Raw genomic sequence first — 13828 nt, 5'->3', positions numbered from 1 at the left:
TCCAGGACACACTACAGTCCTCAGCATTATTCGAGCTTTACCCTCTCGTGGTAGCAGCCTTCCTGTGGGGGAAAGAATGGACTGCTAGCAGTATCTTAGTGCATTGTGACAATGAAGCTACAGTCCAGTGCATTAATAAAGGCCGTTCCCATTCACCCGCGCTGATGCCACTTTTAAGACGTCTAATCTGGATTTCAGCGTGTTATCAATTTATCTTAATTGCCAAACATATCCCCGGATCAAAAAAAAAAAACAAATTGCTGACTCTCTGTCTCGCTTTATGTTTCAGAAATTCAGGACGCTGGCTCCAGAGGCGGACAAATTCCAAACTCCAGTACCTCATTATTCGGAATTAATATTTCCATAACCCACCCGTTAAAACCCCTCCTCGACACATCGCTCGACACCATTTTCCAAGCAGTTTCTCCCAGAACTCTCCAATCCTATGTGACCACATGGAGATGTTTTAAAGCCGTCCACTTTACCTATAACACGCCATTCCATGATTTTTCTCATTTCAATAACCTCCTTCATCTCTTACCTTAAAAGCGTTAAGGGCCTCCAAGTCTGGTCCATCAAAGGCTACCTGAGCGGTATCCAATTTTTTCACAAATTGATACATGGTGCCCCCTCCCCAGAGATAAATAATTCACAAACTTCCCTCCTAATTAAAGGCATCCAACGATCCCAGCCCACCCGTTCCGACTCAAGACAACCCATAACGTTAGATATGCTTACTAAATGTATTCATACCCTCTGCACAGGCTACCAATCCCTTAATACATCTCGCACTCTCGACGCCATGTTTATTCTAGCTTTTTTCGGTTTTCTCAGATGCTCCAGATTTGACCCAAAAGTCCACCCAAGCATCTCAGACCTATCAGTACTTGACAGTGAAACAATCTCTTTTCTGAATAAACAGAGCAAAACAGACCAAACCAAAAAAGGCCATCTCATATACATTTTCAATCTCTCGTCAACAATTCAACCATACCAAACTATACTGGCATACCTTCAACTGAGAAACTCTCATGCTAAATCCCCTCTCGAACCCCTATTTGTAGATGACTCCAACAAACCCGCAACATGCTTTTGGTTCCAAAAGCACCTAAAATCCGTTCTCCAGAAATCAGGCATCCCAGCCAAAAATTTATCCAGCCATTCATTCCGCATCGGGGCAGCAACCTCAGCAGCCCAAAAGGGCCTCTCCCAGCAGCAGATCCAAGCTCTCAGAAGATGGTCCTCAGATGCTTACCAAAGCTACATCAGGACCAACCGATTCCATATCAAAAAAGCCCACCAAACCCTTGTCGGGTAAAAAATTAAAAATATAAAATCGATGTCTTCTCTTTCCCCGTCCGGCGAGTATTGATCTTCCAGCGGACGCAGCGAGAGTTTCCAGGCCAAGCATCTTCATCTCCTCCTTCTCTGTCCAGCGAGTATTGATCTCCCAGTGGATACACCGAGAGTTACCCAGGTCAAGCATCTTCATCTCCTCCTTCTCCGTCCAGCGAGTATTGAGCTCCCAGCGGACACAATGAGAGGTTTCCCGGTCGAGCATCTATGTCTTCTCTTTTTCCATCCAGCGAGTATTGATCTCCCAGCGGACGTAGCAAAACCCTTCCGGACAAGCATTTACGTTTTTTCTCTTTTCCTGACTGGCGAGGTTTACGATAACGATGCCGTGACTATTGCCGCAAGAACCCTCCTGTTCGAACATCCATACTTTACCTTCCAGGATGCCAGCAGGACTTACCCGTCAGAGACTATGCGTATTGAACTCCCGCCGGACGCTGCGAGAGATCTCCCAGCCAAACATACAGGCTTCTCCTTGAAATGCCAGCCCGCCAATCTCTGCGCTCTTTTCGTGGGGTCTTTAAGCTGGCGGCTGTCCTTTGCTCACTTAGCTTTTTGGGGGAGTACTCTGGGTTCGGGCCCAATTTCCGAGCTCGGAGCCCTCCCCCCGTACAGCACGCCAAATACTCATAACTATTTATTCTCTGATCATTTGTAAGTGTGAACTTGTGAAATTATGTTGTATTAACAAGGTTCGGGAGGAACACGTTCTAACGATCAAACAATCAAGTCATTCCAACCAGCTGTCAGCAATCAGTAATCAACAGGTCCAGTCAATCAGCATGATTAAAGGCCTATAAATACACACAGTCGACTCACCCACATTCCTCGACAGTTTTCAGCATCCCTCCACCACCCCATCTCCTCACACTTGCCTGGTTATCTTCCTAACCAAGAGATACGGGGGGAGTACTCTGGGTTCGGGCCCAATTTCTGAGCTCGGAGCCCTCCTCCCGGACAGCACTCCAAATACGCATAACTATTTATTCTCTGATCATTTGTAAGTGTGAACTCGTGAATCCGGAGGAGCAAAGAATGAGACTAAATAGCAGACATATCAAATGAAAAACTAAACAGTGCGAGCGAGGCTACATTAGTCACATTAGAAAATGAAGTTGTAGGTTGTGTTTGAATAATTATGCATCTTATTAAGCTGAGGTAAATTAAACGCAATACTCACGTATCCTCGCTCGATGAAGAATGAGACAACACAATGAGTGGAGCCCAACGGGCTTTTAAAGGCTGATTTTCGCGCTTCAGGGTAGTGACAAGTACATATGTAGTCCAGTGGTTGTCAAGACACCATAGGCACAACCTTAAGCAATGGCCCTGAACGGTGGTTTAATGTCAACATTGAGTGGTGAAGGTTGTTACAGCGTTGTCACAATGTAGTAATAGCAACCTTTTAGCCATGTTGTTAAAACATTGTTAGAAGGTTGGTTACGTTGTGCCAACATTCTGTTACAATACTACGTACTAAGTTGTTTTGTTAATGTGCTACGGAAACAAAATACTGACGAACAACGATGCCGTTTTCATCTTAGATCTGTATAAGAATGATGCGTCTGTTTACACAAGCACTCTTGACGATTTGTGAATGGATCACCTTGCAGAAAACAAAAACATTTTCTTAGAGGAGTACTCATATGCGCGTGTCGGTGATTTTGTTATGAATTTAGGCAAGGCAAATTAATTGTAGTTCCTAATATTAATTTAATAACAATTCTAGCTTTATAATAATAATAATAATAATAACAATAATAATTTTATACATTAATAGGGAAACGAACCAATGATCACATTGATAGCGTCAAAGGCATCTGCCATCAGCGATATCTCTGACTATCGTCGATACACGATACTATCGTCTAACGGCACAACCCTATAACAGAGTTCAGACTAGTGTTTGTCTACTGTTTGTTCTGTTGTGGTCATTAGGCTCCAGAATCATTGTGCAGTCTAAGCTGTCTGCCAGGCTCCAGGAAGGCCAGGCAAAAAGGAAAGCCAGTTTGCTGCTTTGACTGCATACCATGTGCTGAAGGAGAGATCAGTAATGAAACAGGTGTGAAGTTCTTCACAGTTCCTCACTTAGTGGTTTTCTGAGAAGAAAGGAAAATTAGTGTTTTATGCTTCCCCTTCCCTCCAATGTTTCCACAGACTCAAATGATTGCCTGACATGTTCAAAGGAAACATGGCCGAACCAAGCCCAAGACCAATGCATTCCCAAAACATTAGAGTTTTTGTCTTTTCAGGAGCCCTTGGGAATAATCCTGTGGGCAATTTTCAGCATTCGGAGCCTGTGCAGCATTAGCAGTGCTTGGTGTGTTTATAATGTACAGAAAAACACCAGTCATACGAGGAAACAATATGGAGTTAAGTTTCCTTCTCCTCCTGTTCCTCTGCGCAGGCTTTCTGGTTGGCCTGACATTTATAGGGAAGCGCACTGACTGGTTATGCCGGATTCGCTATCCAGCCTTTGGAATCAGCTTTTCTCTCTGTATTTCATGCATCTTGGCAAAAACTGTAGTAGTTTTAATGGCATTCAGGGCCACCCTCCCTGGTAGTAATGTCATGAAGTGGTTTGGCCCTGCTAATCAAAGATCAAGTGTAATCTTGTGCACTTTTGTGCAAGCACTTATTTGCATCATATGGTTAACAACTAAGCCTCCTGTTGCTGCATATAACACCAAGTTCATGAATGCAACAATAATTGTTGAATGTGCTGTAGGATCTAAAATTGTTTTTTTGGTGTGTGTTAGGATATATCGGTTTCCTATCTTCTTTGTGTTTCTTATTGCCATTTTTGGCCAGAAAACTACCAGATAACTTTAATGAGGCTAAAATCATCACATTTAGCATGCTTATATTTTTTGCTGTGTGGATAACATTCATTCCAGTTTATGTGAAATCTCATGGAAAGTATATGGTTGCTGTCCATGTCTTTGCTATTCTAGCTTCTGCCTTTGGTCTCTTGCTGTGTATATTTGCTCCTAAGTGTTATATTGTACTTTTAAAACCAGAGAGAAATGACAAAAAGCAAATGATGAAATAATACTGAAATGAAATCAGTTATGAGGCCAACAGATCACAAAAATAGATATAATAAAATGATTTCATGACTTAGATAAATTGTCTGGTTATTAAACATTATTAAATGCATTTTGTTGATGCTATTGTTGTTATTGTAATTACAAACCACAAATTTCACATTTCATTTCATTTTACTATTCAGCAAAAACTCAAATATTGGACATTTCCACAATTTGTTAAAAAAGTCACTCAATATTAGTGGTAAAAGAAAATACAATTTCACAGTTGACCTAAATGTGTACTTAAATACATTGCATTAGGGAGAAAGAATTTTAAAGGGATCATGAACTGGATTATTTTATAATGTTCCCTTTCGTGGTCACTACGAGTTACGTCGTGAAGACGAATGGGGTTTCGCTTAGAAAGCCTCTCATCTTCAAGAAATAAAATGATCCAATAGCAAAGAAATGCCATGGGGCTGCGGAATTTGCATTGCGTAACTCCGCCTTACTTCGTGGGTATATAAGGAAGTACGCTGGCAAAATGCAGATATGTTTTTGCTTCAGAGCCAAGAGTTCTCTTCACTCCTACAAGCCATTCTGAATCATCTTCACTCTACTAGACGAGTGGCTCTTCAGTGTGTTGGTGTGACGGCGCGTTCCAGCAAGATCGCATTGCCTGCTGCTGATCTGTGCAGTGATCTGCCGACAGTGTGTGTGTTTCTCCCTGGGTGCTTCAGCATTCTGCTGAGCTTTTCCTCTGTCTAAAAGAGCTGCACACGTTTGCCCGTGTATTTTCTGGATGTGGGCGCGTGATCCATCTGCATAACGATCACAAGCGCTGTTTCGCGTGTTGGGTTTAATCACGGCAGCACTCGTGGATGAGTCATGTTTTCATTGTGGGAACATGACCATTGCGATGTTTATAGCTCGAGACTCAATGATCTCCGTGTGGGTAGAGTCCCCTCTGCCACACTCCAATTTATCTCTTCTTCGAAAGGGGATACTTTGGCTGGTGGCAAGGGTGATCTGAGGGTTATGGTGTGGCATATAACCGACGAGTCATTCCTCGGCCCACACCCCCTTCCACATCTCAAACTGTGGGGCTTCCGTGTGTGGCTGGTTCCTCTCGGGACCCAGTTTTTCATTTGGGGCTCCGGCAGATGATGTCATGTCACTCACAGCATCACAAGGCAGGCTTGATTCCAATGAAAATGAGGATTCGACTGTGTTGCCTCCCTTGGGAGTGCCAGTGTTAGTCGAGTCAGATCCAGAGCTGACGGCCATGTTTTCCCAGGCAGCTGAAAGTGTCATTTGGAGTGACACCGATTTCCCCGAGCGCTGTAGGCTGGATGATTGGTTCCTGGGCGCGGCGCGTGCTGCACTACCAGCACTCACCCCCAGTGCCTTTCTTCCCGGACGTGCATCAGGACACCTCCGGGTTGCGAGAGTTCCCGTGACTTATCGCAGCCCGCGGGCGTCTCCGCCCCTTAGCCGGCCAAACGCCAGGTTAAGCAGCACTCCTGAGACAGGCAGCTTGGAGTTAGGGCTCAGTTCTTCTCAGGAGCTGGTAGCAGGACCACTCCTTCCCCCTGGGGAGAATCTTTTTTATAAGAATTGATGCCCCTTCCTCCGAGCCCCAAGAGGCCGTGGATGGCAGTGTGTGACGCTCTGCCTCGCCACTCTCGTCCCCCTCTGTCGCCAGACACCTGTCAGAGCAGGCCTCTGTGGAACGCTGGTCCTTCCCTGGCCTCCTCTGTCAGGACGCGGCAATGACTGTGCCCCCACACCGGGTCGCTATGCCGCCCACGTCCGGGCCGGTCATTCCGCTTCCGCTTCGCCACAACCATCAGGCTCGGATATGCGATTCAGTTTGCATGATCTCCTCCCCGCTTCCGGGGTGTCCATTACACTATGGTGGGTCCATTACACTATGGCACAATGCCCCTGTCATGCATATGGAGGTTGCTACCTCCGTATACATGGTGATTGGTCTGATTTGGTGATTGGTCTGGTCTGATCGCTGATTGATTGCTCCTGTCTGCCTCGCTGCCTGCTGTAAGTTTGTTTGCTTCGGTGCTGTAAGCTCCGTCTTAGCCTCGTATTTCTGTCTGTTTTGAACCATCATTTACTATCATTTCTAGTTGTTTATACTACTAAATACAGCTTAACCTGTTAAGCTGCAACCCCACTTTTGAAAAATCCCCCGAAAGGACACACCCAAACTGAAACAGATACAGTTCATGAACCCTTTGCACTAAAAACACAAGTATGATCTAAATCTCTAATTATTGTCATAATGAAAAAAATTGTTATAAATAGCTATTATTATTATTAAGTTATTAGAAATGTATTTTTATGAAACATCTTCATAAAAATAAAATTTAAGTTGGCACTGTAGCAATCTAGAAATGCACTGCAGCTAAAGCCATATGTGTGACCATGTTATATTAAAAATCTGAAGATGGTAAGTCTAAAACTCTGTATTTAGTTAAATGTTTTTCAAGATCATGTCATATATGACTTTATTTTGATTAGACTCTAAAATGCTACTGATGTTTAGTCATCATCTAAGCATCCATTCAGTCTTTTGTCTCTATTGTTTTGTGGTGCAAACGAGCCCCATTCAGTCTCAGTCTCTCCTGCACACATTCACACCTCTCCAGCCTGGTTATGGCTCTAAATATGCATTTCTTTTGTCTGCATTATAGTTACTAACGACTGGCTATTCACAGGCTATTCATAGGGTTTCAATCCCTAATTTATTTTATCAAAGTTCTCACTTACATTTGAAACTATCAAATGCCCTTCTGGAATAAAGAATCATTTCAGTAAGCATTCCTATTTAGAAAAAATCATAAAAGATAACTGCTAGGTGGCAGGTGCACCTGGGGCTAGCTAGCATGTTAGCTTAGCACACCATCAATACACGACCATTTATGAGATTAAAACCATGTTTGTGCTCCAAACTTACTTTATAACGCAAGTCGAGTGTTTTAAATAATCTTCTGTGTTTGTATCTAATTTGGCATCAGATAAAAAAATCAGACAGAAAATATATTATTTTATAGTATTCTGCACGATGATAAAGTCTATATCGATTAGCATTACATTATAAATATAATCTATTATTATGAAAATACCTGACATGGCTCGAAGAACACAGGTAACTCAAATATCATTGCAATCATGTTTATTGTCTTCAAAAAATCTTTATCTGCATGTTACAGTGATCTCTGTTAGCTGTGTGTGTATCAGTGACGTCCTGGAATGTCACATGATTATGGCACTTCTTCATGTGTTCCATATATGGACTATTATTGTGCATATAGCGCCCTTAGGCTGTTGGTATGGATTGAAAACACATTACATCAGTATCCAGCGCTCATAATGATTACATCGACGCATTTGGGTATAAATTCAATAAATATTATTCCTGTCTATAGAAATCTGATGTAAACCTATGAGAATCTATCAATATTTCTCCAAATCTGCAAATTTTTGAGCTAAAAGCCCTGAGGGACGTTGTTTTGTCAAGCGCTGTCATGACGACAGCACAGAGTTTTTTTTATGAATGAAAGCAGCTGACGCTCATAATTCATATTAAAAGTATCGACTCATTTTTTCATTTCATAACTCCTGACACAAATTAAGAAATAACTGTCGCTATAAGTTTCTCAGAATACAATAGTAGTCAAATACTGAAACTTGAGTCTTATATCTTTTTAATGATGTATAGTTTGTCAAGGTATAACATTAAATGTGATAGTAACTTTGAACTAAATGATAAAAAAAAAACGCTTCAGTGCGCGGGCGCACTGGCAACGGTTAACAGGTTAACCAACATCTCAGATTAACCTGACATCGCTAGCTTCCGTTATTATTAGCACAACACGCTAATTGTAGCCTGTTAATGCGCCACCTGTGCGCTCAGTTATTTATTTTTATTTTTTTTTTCTCGCGCGCCCGCACCTTTGAGTTCATAAAAAGCCCAGGTGAGTAAGAATCAGTCAACAAACACGATGAGTAATGTCTTGTCCTGTTATTGTCACTTGCACTTCATGTCACATGTTTAGCATAGCCTTCTCTGTCGGCAATATAGGATTTATATGTGATAAATGCAAGGAGACAGTTAGGCTGACGGAGAAGATTTCAGAACTAGAGACACGCATCCAAACTTTAATTGAGGATAGTAAGAGTGCTAGAGCTTTAGATACTATTTTGGATGCGCCTAGCATAGTGAACTCTTTACATGATGCTGTTCCAGCTGAGTTAGTGCCTGCGCAGTAAGGCAAATGGGTGACAGTGAGGGATCGCTCTAGTCATGGATAAAAAAACACTCTTCCGTTCCGATTACCATAACAAATCGATTTGCCCCGCTCAGTGAAACACCCACTGATAATTCTGTTGATTGTGCCCTAGTAATTGGCGATTCTATTACACGGAACGTGAAAATAGAGACACCAGCCACCATAGTCACATGCTTGCCGGGAGCCAGAGCACCTGAAATCAAAGCAAATTTAAAAGTGCTGGTTAATGCTAATCGTAAATTCTTCATTATTCACGTCGGCACAAATGATGTTCGACTCTGCCAGTCGGAAATCACCAAAATTAATATTAAAGAGGTGTGTAAACTCACAAGTACGATGTCAAGCACTGTAATTTGCTCTGGCCCCCTTCCTGTTCGGAGGAGTGATGAAATACTTAGTAGATTGTGTTCACTCAATGGCTGGTTGTCGAGGTGGTGTCCGCGTAATAATATAGAATTCATAGACAATTGGAAAAGTTTTTGGGGCAGACCTGACCTGTTGAAAAGAGATGGTATTCATTCCTCCTGGGATGGTGCTGCTCTTCTCTCTAGTAATATGGCATATAGTCTTAGAGCTCAAACATGACAATCTGGGCCTCAGGTCAGGAAGCAGACAGACTGGCTTAACCGACTGTCTGCTAGCGGCCTCGCGTCACCCAGGTCAGATAAATCCCATCACATAGAGCCTCTTTCACCTAGCTATCATCATATAGAGACTGTGTCTGTTCCCCGAATTTGGGAATCCAAAAAAACGTTTAAACCCATCTAAGGTTAAAATGTAATTGATGTTCAACAAATAAAAAACAGCTCTAATACAAATGAGCTAATGCTAAAGCTCGGGTTGCTGAATATTCGATCGTGTAGCAACAATGACATCTGCTTTTCACATTAAGTGAATCATGTGATGTCGAAAACATCGTCTTTGTCCAAACAGCGCTGATTAATAATTCCCCACGGGGCAATTTACCAGCGCCCGGGTGGCTGGACTTCCCCCCAGCTCAGCGTGGACCCCTAGTGACTTTATAGCCGCGTGACAAGCCTCAAAGACATTCCAGACATTCCACACACACACACACACACTCGTGGACTTTCAACCAGAAACCCACCACGAGATGCAACTGAGGAGACATCCAAACACACACACGCACATTGCCATATATGGACTTCCACGTAATAAAATTTCATTTTACCATTCATTACAAATTTATAAAGAGTGTTCCGGGTGATTTGCATGTTCCCCAGTGTGATATTAGAGTAGTTGTGTTTTGGAATTACAGTAATGTAATCTTTAAGTGCCTTTGTTCCACAAAATAATGTATCCCTATGTGTCTGTCTGTGTCACTATTCGTTCTTGGTATTGTTTTAATCCCCTTTGCACGATGAAGGAGATTTTTGATAAGAGACTGTGATAAACGTTATGGTTCCATGCGTTTTTAATTCCCCGAGCATAATACCATATTTTGCCCCCTCGTGATTCCACACGAGGGTCGGGCTGCACTAACACACAAAGAAACTTTATCCCCCATCAGATCAGAAGAACTGATTGGCTGTGTCCCAAAAAGAGGGCGTAAACAGATGTCTCTTAAAAAGAAGAGACCTTCACTTCGCTCTCTCTCATCCCTGATCTCTCACCCTTCCTCCTCTTCTCCCCGGCGCAGCGCTTCTCCAAGGAACATCTGAAGGAGGCCCTGGCCTTCTCTATCGAACGAACACATGTTCGAGTCGTAGCTGCGTCCTTTGCAACCAAGATTTGCAACCTCTCCCTGCCCGGGAGATGAATCTGAACTTTCTCGGTAACGTTACATTCAGTGAGCCTTTTTAAACTTCCCGCGACACCGGAAGACGCAGCAGAAACAGGACACCGTCCGCGCTTTCCTGCCTCTCAGCATCACCCGAACAGAAGACAAACTCGCAAGTATATTTATCTGATAAAAGCTGTTCCAGGTGTCTCGTGAACTTAGGTTTCTGTATGTAATAATTACTAGCTTTTCCCTTCTCTCTATTTCTTTCTTTCTTTCTTTCTTTCTTTCTTTCATTTCATTTTATTCTGATCACGAATTTTCTTGTTTGGTTAAATGTTTGTTTGTTTTATTGTTTGTATTTTTACGTACGTTTGTATTTGTAGCTCATATAATCTCTAGTGTTACATTTATTAAAATCCATATATACTTTTAACTGTCTGTGTTTGAAAGCCGCTTTTATAAAGTAATGAAACAAAAGATCTAGCTACAAGCTCGATATTATAGACTACATTGAGTAGTTTTAATTAATAAACTCAGAAAGTTTGATGTTCGTGGCCAGAAGATAAACTTTCTTGGAGTTTGTAAATAGATACCCCTTCTTAACTGTGATAATCTTACATTTATTCGCTGGACGAATGATTGATGACCAGACCAGTTACAGAACAAGGTAATCTCGATAATTGATAAAGTAAATGTACATGCGATTTCTGAATTATTATGACCATAAGTTATGATTATTAATATTTCCAAAATTCCCTATATCCTTGAGCTAATTCGCATTTACCCAGAGTCGTTTATGTTACAATCGCTTACTTCAAAAGCACTCATTGTTAATGATATGATTTCAGATAATAACCTAGATGTGCTGTGTTTGACAGAAACCTGGCTAAAACCAAACGATTACATTACTTTAAATGAGTCCACCCCGCAAGATTACTGTTATAAACATGAGCCTCGTCTGAAACGCAAAGGGGGAGGTGTTGCTGTAATTTATAGTAATATTTTCAAAACCACTAAGAAATCAAGTTTTAAATATAATTCTTTTGAAGTGTTAGTACTTAATGTAAAAATATATAATGTAAATGATAAATCACGTTTGAGATTTGTGCTGGCTACTGTATACAGGCCACCAGGGCACCATACAGACTTTATCAAATAATTTGCTGACTTTCTAACAGAATTAATATTGACTGCAGATAAAATACTAATTGTTGGTGATTTTACACATCGATAATGAAAAAGATGCATTGGGTTTGGCATTTAAAGACATTGTAAACTCTATTGGAGTTAGACAACATGTGTCAGGACCTACTCATTGTCGTAATCATACTCTAGATCTAATATTATCACATGGAATAGATGTTGATGCCATTGAAATTCTGCAGCAGAGCGATGACATCTCAGATCATCTAGTCTCGTGTAAACTTCATTTAGCCAAGGCTGCAAAGCCGACTCCGTGTTTCAAATATGTTAGACCTATCACTTCTGCCACTAAAGATTGCTTTATCAATAATCTTCCTGATCAGTTTCACCATCTCAGCATCCCAGATAGCTTAGAAGAACTAGATATTGTGACAGAAACTTTTAACTCTCTCTTTTCCAGCACTTTAGACACAGTTGCTCCGTTGCGCTTAAAGAAGATTAAAGAAAATAGTCCAACGCTGTGGTACAACGAGCACACTCAGGCCCTTAAGAGAGCAGCCAGAAAAATGGAGCGCAACTGGAAGAAAACAAAACTAGAGGTATTTCGCATTTCATGGAAAGAGAGCTCGATTGCTTACAGAGAGGCCTTAAAAGCTGCTAGATCTGCTTATTTTTCAAACCTATTAGAAGAAAATAAACATAATCCTAGGTATTTATTTGAAACGATGGCTAAACTAACGAAAAAGAAAGCTTCAAGCACCGAAGTTTCCAAGCAACACAGCAGTAATGACTTTATGAACTTCTTTACTTATAAGATTGATAATATCAGGGAGGAAATTATAACTATGCAACCGTCTACTGCAGTATCGCATCAGGCAGTGCATTGTAGACTCCCTGAGGAAAAATTTGATTCATTCGTTGCTATAGGAGAGGAAGAATTTACTAAACTCGTTAAATCATCTAAATCTACAACATGTATGTTAGACCCTATACCGACTAAGCTACTGAAAGAAATACTTCGAGAGGTCATAGATCCTCTTCTTAACCCCCTGAGGTCGGCTGTCGCGCCGGCGCGATAGGCTCGTTTTTTTCCGTATGAGTGCAAAAAAAAATAAATAAATAAATAAATAATTTTTATCTTATATGCTTGTGTTATACATCAATCGATCCTGTTTAGTGTGTATTTTTTTTGTGTATGCTCATAATAAAAACAAAGTGTTGTGCTTTTTGCCAAATAAAGAAAAATAAACATGATGCGAGTTCTGCCTACTCTCCGTCAGTGAAGTCAATTCTGAAACGCGTCCGAAAATGAACTGTAACTCAGCGAATACTCAGTCAAACAGGCATACAGTCACACAGGCATGAAGCTTGAATTTTCTTCTTTTAAATGAAGTAATTTTTATGAAAAACAAATATTCACAGTTTATGTAATATGTATGCAAAAAGAGAGATGTCAGTCGTTCTCATCTCAGCTAATTAAGTTTTAATGTGCTCCGCCCACGGAGAGCGCGCGCTATTCAAACGCAAATGTGAGGTGATCCAAACAAACCTGTGAAACGCCCACATCAGCTGGATAACACACACCGCGAGTTCACTTTCAGACTTATGTACTTTACGATGCTGTGAGGAATACTACTATCTTGATAATAATCCTGCAAAAATTTACCTCAGAAGTTCTGGAAGTATCATTTCGAGGAGCAAACGGATCCCGCTGAGGAATTAGGTCAGTTCTGTTTGCTTTGTTCTAATCTGAATGAATGAACGCACAGATGCGTGCTGTTGTGGAGCTACAGCTGGCAAAAATACTGTTTAAATATGAATTGCGTTTCTGTGTATGAATGAATGAACGAACGAACGCACAGATGCGTGCTGTTGTGGAGCTACTACAGCTGGCAAAAATACTGTTTAAATAATATGAATCGCGTTTGAATGAATGAACGCACAGATGCGCGCTGTTGTGGAGCTACTACAGCTGGCAAAAATACTGTTTAAGTAATATGAATCGCGTTTGAATGAATGAACGCAAAGATGCGTGCTGTTGTGGAGCTACTACAGCTGGCAAAAATACTGTTTAAATATGAATTGCGTTTCTGTGTATGAATGAATGAACGAACGAACGCACAGATGCGTGCTGTTGTGGAGCTACTACAGCTGGCAAAAATACTGTTTAAATAATATGAATCGCGTTTGAATGAATGAACGCAGAGATGCGCGCTGTTGTGGAGCTACTACAGCTGGCAAAAATACTG

The 13828-nt window shown here is 41.3% G+C and overlaps 1 pseudogene across 1 annotated transcript in view; it reads left to right on the top strand.

The window, feature by feature from the left end:
• Positions 1-4408, top strand: part of LOC308694925 (extracellular calcium-sensing receptor-like) — a 38640-nt pseudogene extending 34232 nt beyond the window's left edge. The window contains exons 7-8 of the transcript in view: positions 3295-3418; positions 3514-4408. The product of the transcript in view is annotated as an extracellular calcium-sensing receptor-like (transcript). The remainder of the gene's footprint in view (positions 1-3294; positions 3419-3513) is intronic.
• Positions 4409-13828: the final 9420 nt, after the last annotated feature.

Source organism: Scardinius erythrophthalmus, assembly GCF_964197995.2.
Source record: "Scardinius erythrophthalmus genome assembly, chromosome: 8".
NCBI lineage: Eukaryota > Metazoa > Chordata > Actinopteri > Cypriniformes > Leuciscidae > Scardinius > Scardinius erythrophthalmus.
This window is presented reverse-complemented; position numbering and strand designations above follow the sequence as displayed.